This window comes from Alligator sinensis, unplaced genomic scaffold (genome assembly GCF_000455745.1).
Source record: "Alligator sinensis unplaced genomic scaffold, ASM45574v1 scaffold630_1, whole genome shotgun sequence".
NCBI lineage: Eukaryota > Metazoa > Chordata > Crocodylia > Alligatoridae > Alligator > Alligator sinensis.
Window position 1 is genome coordinate 217472 of NW_005842522.1, and position 6319 is coordinate 223790.

Here is a 6319-nt window from a genome sequence, read left to right on the forward strand (position 1 = left end):
TTTCCTTTTTTAATTTTTCCCTTTCCTCCATTGTATTCTTTACCGCTTCCCATGGATTCTCTCTATCATGCTTCCATTTCCTATCTTATCCCACCAAATTCATTCTCTCTCACAAATAAACCCAAAACATACTTAGCCATATAAAGTTTGAGATTCACCTGGACCCCAAATTCCCAGAGAAGTAAAAATCTTACTCTCAAGGACAAATATTAAAGATTGGTTACTCCAGCTTGTGTCCCTGATCTACAATTTTTTCACTTGTGCTTGCAAAAAAAAAAAAAAAATCAACACACAAAACATAAATTAGCTCTTATTTTTCAAAAAAGGAGGTTCCTAACAGGCCAGGAGGAAAATCAGTCATAATAAAGACACAAACTAAACTTATCAGCAAAGTATCATGAACATGGAGGCTTGCTGCTCTGGAAACACCACCAGTGGCTCAATTAATGTTTAACAATTTATCACGTAACCCAACACTTCTTTCTTGGTATTCTCAGAATGTCCAGGTCATGTCAATGTTTGCATTATAAATATCTACTAAGAACAGAATTGCAGGCTTCTGGCAGACAGTTTAACGGCACAATAGGATCTGATCCCCAATACCAGAATTGCACCTCATGCCATGCCATATGTGCATGGCAGGACATGTGACTTTGAATACCAGGGATCAGATCCTCATGCCCTGCCAGCACAGGGCACCCTTTCAATTCCCATGAGACAGAGCAGCAAAGCTACTCCAGGCAGGACTGCATGCGATTTCTTAACATCTATGCAAACTTTTTAAGAGGGGAAATTTTCCTTTTCTGTTATATGCCAACAATTTCTAGAACTTAAGCAAACCCCAGCACCCTTTAATAAGAAGAGTGGTTGAAAGAAAATACAAATCATAACTACTAAATGTATGGAATATTCCCAGCTGAAGTCAGACACTGAAAAACTGGGCTAGGCAAGACAAGAACAATGAGAGTATGTTTGCAAGGCAGGTGAGTATGTCTGCAAGAGAACACAAGAAAATGAAAGCAAGGGAAGAGGATAACTTAAAGGATGGTTACTGGGATTTCACTACTAGGTCCCACGTTCAACTGTGACCTTTGGAAGAAGCAAGCAGAAGTTCCCACTGTTAAGAAGCTATTTAGCAGGCTATCCAAAACAAGTCAGTTGTCTCAGTCCAGGAGCTGATGCACAAAACCAAAATATGAACTGACTTCAAATGGACAAGGGTGAACTGCATCTACTGAGTGGTGACCTCATGTCTCCCAACTCATTGCTATTTGCACCATGTTCTAGATCACAAATAAGGTAAAACTGACTGTAGGAACTATTGAAAGAGGAAAGTCTGTTCAAATCCAAAAGTCAGAGCACAAGCCAGCTTATGAGAAAAGTTTTTCCTGACAAGTGCAGTGCTAAATTCTGATGTTTATTTCAAAACAGTAGCTTATTTTCAACTCTAAAACTGCTAAATCATACCCTTCCAACTGAAATGCAGTTCTAAAAACACACTTTTTATTCAAATAGGCAAGTTGTTTCAAACCTGTAATTGTGAAGCTACTGGTATTTCCTGTATAATTCACAGGAAGAGGAGTGCTGCTCCCTCACTGGGAGTGTCTGGATTTCAGTGGGGTTGGTTTTATTTACATATTATCAAAAGTGAGATAGGTACTTTACCATGTACAGCTTCTTGCCAGAAACACACTCCACCCACCCACCCAAATGGGGGAAGGAGGAGGAAAAAATACTAATGTCACTAGGTATGAAATACACTCATTCAGAATAAGAGGTAAAATATGCTTGTCTCTGCACTGGCATTTTGCTGCGTGTCATCTGTTATGTTTCAACATGTTACATAACTAGAAAAAAATTAAAGTGGTTAAATAAAAAGGAGTGGGTCTTCCGTTTGTTGCCCTTCCATAAATAAAACATAAACCCTAAAAGCCATTAGCTGTCACACAAAGTACCTCATCAAGATTATACAGTCAAAGCTTTATTTTGATGCATAGCTTATTAAGGTAGTTTGTAATTAGTAAACATGAACATTTAAAAAACAAACCCCTTGACAAGATAATTTAGTAGTCTAACTATTATAAACCAATGCTTTCTAAAAGCTTAATTAAGCCTTCCAGGACCTCAGTGTAGTAAGAATAGTAAACTCCTCCATGTATGTTGTCGTGTAGCCGTCTCTCCTGCCCCCCATCCCCTCCCAGATCCTGGCAGCTCCCTTAAGAGTTTTCAGATCGCCCAAGCTCTGCTTCTCTAGAGGGTTCCCAGCTTGCCTGGTAAAACAGATACACAATGTGAACACTGCACAACAGGCAGGTAGGAATTGCACAGACATGAGCATGCCCTTGTTCCTCACACAGCTCTGACCCAGTTTAGGGCCTTCTACCAAGGGGAATTACATAATGTAACCAGATTGCATCTGCCTCTATTGTTTTATGGCTGAGTTATTCCAACCTGCCCCCATCTCTCACTCACATACACATATTTAATCACTGTAGGCAGGGCACTTTGCAAGAGATAAACAGATTACCTTCAAGTGATCAAAGTTACCATTCATCTGGACTTTCCAGCTGTCCCACATTAAATCAACTTGTGATCCTCCTAGCCCTAGAATGGAAGAGACAGAGGCAGAGGTGGTATCCTGAGCTATACATAGTGGGGAGGAGAATAATCAGCACCACATGAGGTAAACAGAGTCCCCCCCCCGCCCCCCCCCCCCACCACAACCCGAAGACGTGCGCCCCCCCCCCCCCACCCTAACAACAGAATTACAAGAAAAAGTGTGTGAAGTCTGCTCAAACTTCAAGAAACTGAGCTGCAGAGGTGGTCTATTCAATGAATAGACCACCTTGAAAAATTGAAACCTTGAAAAATTCCATTTTTACACAGAAATGGGAGAGGAGCCGTCATGTTTTACCACTGTGAATGAAGTTAAAGACTGCAATCAGCTGAACATCAACTAAGCATCTAAGACGGCCTCTCTCCAGATCATGATGGCCTGTCCTCCAAGGCGTATAAAAATCATTTTGTGGATTTTTTTTCCCCTCAAGGAAAAGTGTTTTAGATTGTGATATCTGTGAGGTAGTGATTGCATCTTATTCCACACTGGTACAACAGGAGTCCCAACATAAAAATAAACTAAGTACTGTTTTTTGTTTGACGACAAGGGCTTTTCTGTGATTTTAAATTTACAGAGAATTAACAACACAACCATGGCTATTTTCAAGCTTTTCAGTTTGCTCTCCAAGGGTAGCCACATTTTTTTTAAATAGCAATTTTTACATAAATTACTTGTCCCCAGGAGCTGGGCTACTAAGTGAAACACCCAAATACAACAAGAGTTCAAAATACCACACGCTGTGCACGACATCTCTCTAAAATTCTCATCGTGGGAGACACCTACATGTTGCATAGGCCCAAACTTCACTTCTTTAAATATGCAATTGAATAGAGGAAGATCACAGCCTAGACTGTGAAATAAAGCCTGATTTTCCGTAAAATGCTTGGAGTAGTTTACCCCAGAGGCAAGTGGGACACCATTGCACAGGGAATAGGCAAAGTACCAAGAGTTTAGTGAAAAATATCCCAAATGTGTAAGCCATGGATCTGTGCTTCAAAGGGGCTTTCCGTGCCTTACCAAACAAGCAATTGAGGGAGAGGGCAGGGAAGGGGAATGTTCCACATCCACCTGTCCATCTACTAACCAAATACCTGCAAAGCAGAAAAACTTGGCCCTGCAGCCCCAAGGTAACTGCAATGGGAGAGGACTCCATTTTCTCCTTCAAGCCAAGCCCAGTATTTATGGCTGGTAGCAGATTTGTCTCTTAAAGCCTGTTTTGTAACAAAGCCTTAATTAAGCTTGGTCATTGTAATCTCTGGCTATAAACAGTGTCAACAACCCTTGGAAATCCTGGAGCCCAAAACATTACAAGTTACCACTGCAGGCTAGACAGAAAATAGTGTGTGATGAGCTTTGGAGCAAAAACATTCATAAAAATCAGCGGTTCTCAAACACTTTATGGGTCACATACCATAAATTTGCTTAACTCTTGTATCTCCCTAGGATTCTGCCTTCTAGATTATAAGAAAAGAAGGTAACACTATGTCAACTACCTCCACACTATAACCTCTCCAGCACCTTAAAAGATACAGTTAAGTTGTTCTTCATTCCTTCTTCTTCCTTTTCCTCCACTTCTATTTCCCCCTTCCTTTGACCTGCTTTCTCATTACTTCCTCCGGAAGTTTGTTACATACCCCAGTTTAAGAAACACTGGTATGGACAGACAGTTAGAGGAAAGCAGGTATTCTGAGGTCAACTGCAGAAATTGGCTTCATTTTTTCACCTTGATCTGAGCCCACAAGAGGCCGAGAAGCTCGGCTATTATAGCAAAGAGGGTATGGGATGACGTTTTTGGACAAGGGGATTCCTTTTGTGTTTTCCCAGATCACTGGGAGTATCTGAAAGTGGCAGGAAGCTTTGTCTTGCAAATCTGTAACACATCTTGCAGTGTCTTGGCACTTCATAAATAACATACAGCACCTAACAGCACACAAGTGTAAAAACACACAGATGGATCATAAGAGAAGTCATTAGTTAAATTTACAAGAAGGGGGGAAAGTATTGATATCATTTGTATAATTTAAGTGATAAGGAGATTAATATTTTGCTCCTGAATTTAAAATCCAATAAAAAGGAAAATAAAATGCCGATAGTAATGACTTCACTTAGTTTAATTCTAACAATTTAAACATATTGATGTCTTCACTTTAACATAAAAGTCTGAAAAAACAATTTGTGAGGACAAGCATTTGCTTTAAAAAGTCCCAAGCAGGTTATCAAACAATATTTATGAAGCAGTAGCCTGCATGTTAATAGAAGCAAATATATTAGCTCAAGTTCTTTGGCTCAAACACATCAAGGAAATTTAGACAAGTGTTTTTTTTAAAAAAAGATACCATTATTTAACTAACTTTACTTAAATCTCCTATCTCCACTGGACTCAGCTTGCTGTCTCAGTACGCTATGACCCCAACACAACAGCTCTTCAGCAGGGGCTTGTAGATCAGTGGCAGTCCACAGAATACCTGTTGGTCTGTAGAGATGGCCAACACCCTCCTTATTTCAGCTGTTTAATCACAACAGAAGCAAATATAAACAACCCTGATTTTCTACCAGTTAATTGATGTCCTGCTACAGGAGTGTGTTTTACAGAAGAATGGGACAGAAGTGGTCTGCATAATTACAAACAGGAGGAGGAGTGTACACAACAGTATAGTGTGGTCTGGGCCCCACGTACTTAAGGGACCACCTTCTTCCTTATGCCCTATGATGATCCTTAAAGTCAGGCGAGAGCAACCTCCTGCAAGTATACCGTCAATGTGCCAAGACTGCTTGGCAAAATAAGCTGCAGGTCATTCCTGGCAGTCACTCCCCCTTGACACTGGCCAGAACCTAAGCCTGGACATCTTCCAGAAGCAGCATTAAGAACTTACAATTTGGGCAGGCATTTAGCAAACAAGGCTAGGCTGAGATATTGTTGTTTCAGGAGCTTGTTTCATACTTTATTTTAATATTCCACTTGCTTTTATATTGTCTCAAACTGCCCTGAGCCTTTGCTGAGAAGAGCAATATATCAATCAAATAAATAAATACAAAATAAACAAATAAAAGGGTGTGGTATCCACTACAAAAATACTGAACGTTTCCTATCCCCAGCACTGACAGTCCTTACATAAGAAACATTTGCCACCGGATTCACATATAAAAGTAAACACCGTGTTAAAAAGGCATCTCCACAATCCACATCAAAGCAGTATACCACTCAATAAAGAAAACTTGATAAAGAAGTAGGCTGGTAGTGTGTACCACCACAGTCCATCCTGCAAAATGTTGCTTCTGGAGAAGAGTTAAGTGCTGAGTTACTCTCAAAGGCAGGTGGCTCATCACCCCATGCAGATAAGGAAAATGGAAAGTACTCTTTACAAGGGATATAGGGTGCAAGTTGAGCAGTCCAGAGGTAGGTACCCACAGGAGCAGCTAAAGGCAGAAAAAAGGTCTGAACTGAACTTTATTGTATTATTGCAAAATTTGTGTACATAAAGCAAAAACCAACAGAAATGAGATGATCTGGGGCTTACCTAGTGAATTGCATCCGAGGGCAGGTTGGGAATGGCACCTGCTTACATAGACCAACTACTATTCTGAGGAAGGGAAAGAAACTCCCAGTGGACACAGATGAGAAGAATCTGGACTCATCCCAAAGCAATATAAGCATTAAGAGCTCCCGCTGCTGTTGGGTCATATGATTTGTGGGGAGCAGAG

General features: G+C 40.5%; 1 protein-coding gene across 4 annotated transcripts in view; it reads right to left on the reverse strand.

The window, feature by feature from the left end:
• The window catches only part of RAD54L2 (RAD54 like 2), a 99429-nt gene that overhangs the window by 67040 nt on the left and 26070 nt on the right, over positions 1-6319 (reverse strand). For 2 of the 4 annotated variants that reach the window (XM_014523688.2, XM_014523685.2), the window contains exons 1-2: positions 6136-6313; positions 2528-2604 (exon numbers count right to left, since the gene is read on the reverse strand). The exons of 1 other annotated variant lie outside the window; for it this stretch is intronic. The gene's annotated coding sequence lies outside the window, so the exon portion shown is untranslated. Of the gene's footprint in view, positions 1-2527; positions 2605-6135; positions 6314-6319 lie in introns of those variants that run through there. One more of the 4 variants, XM_014523686.2, reaches the window with a different exon arrangement.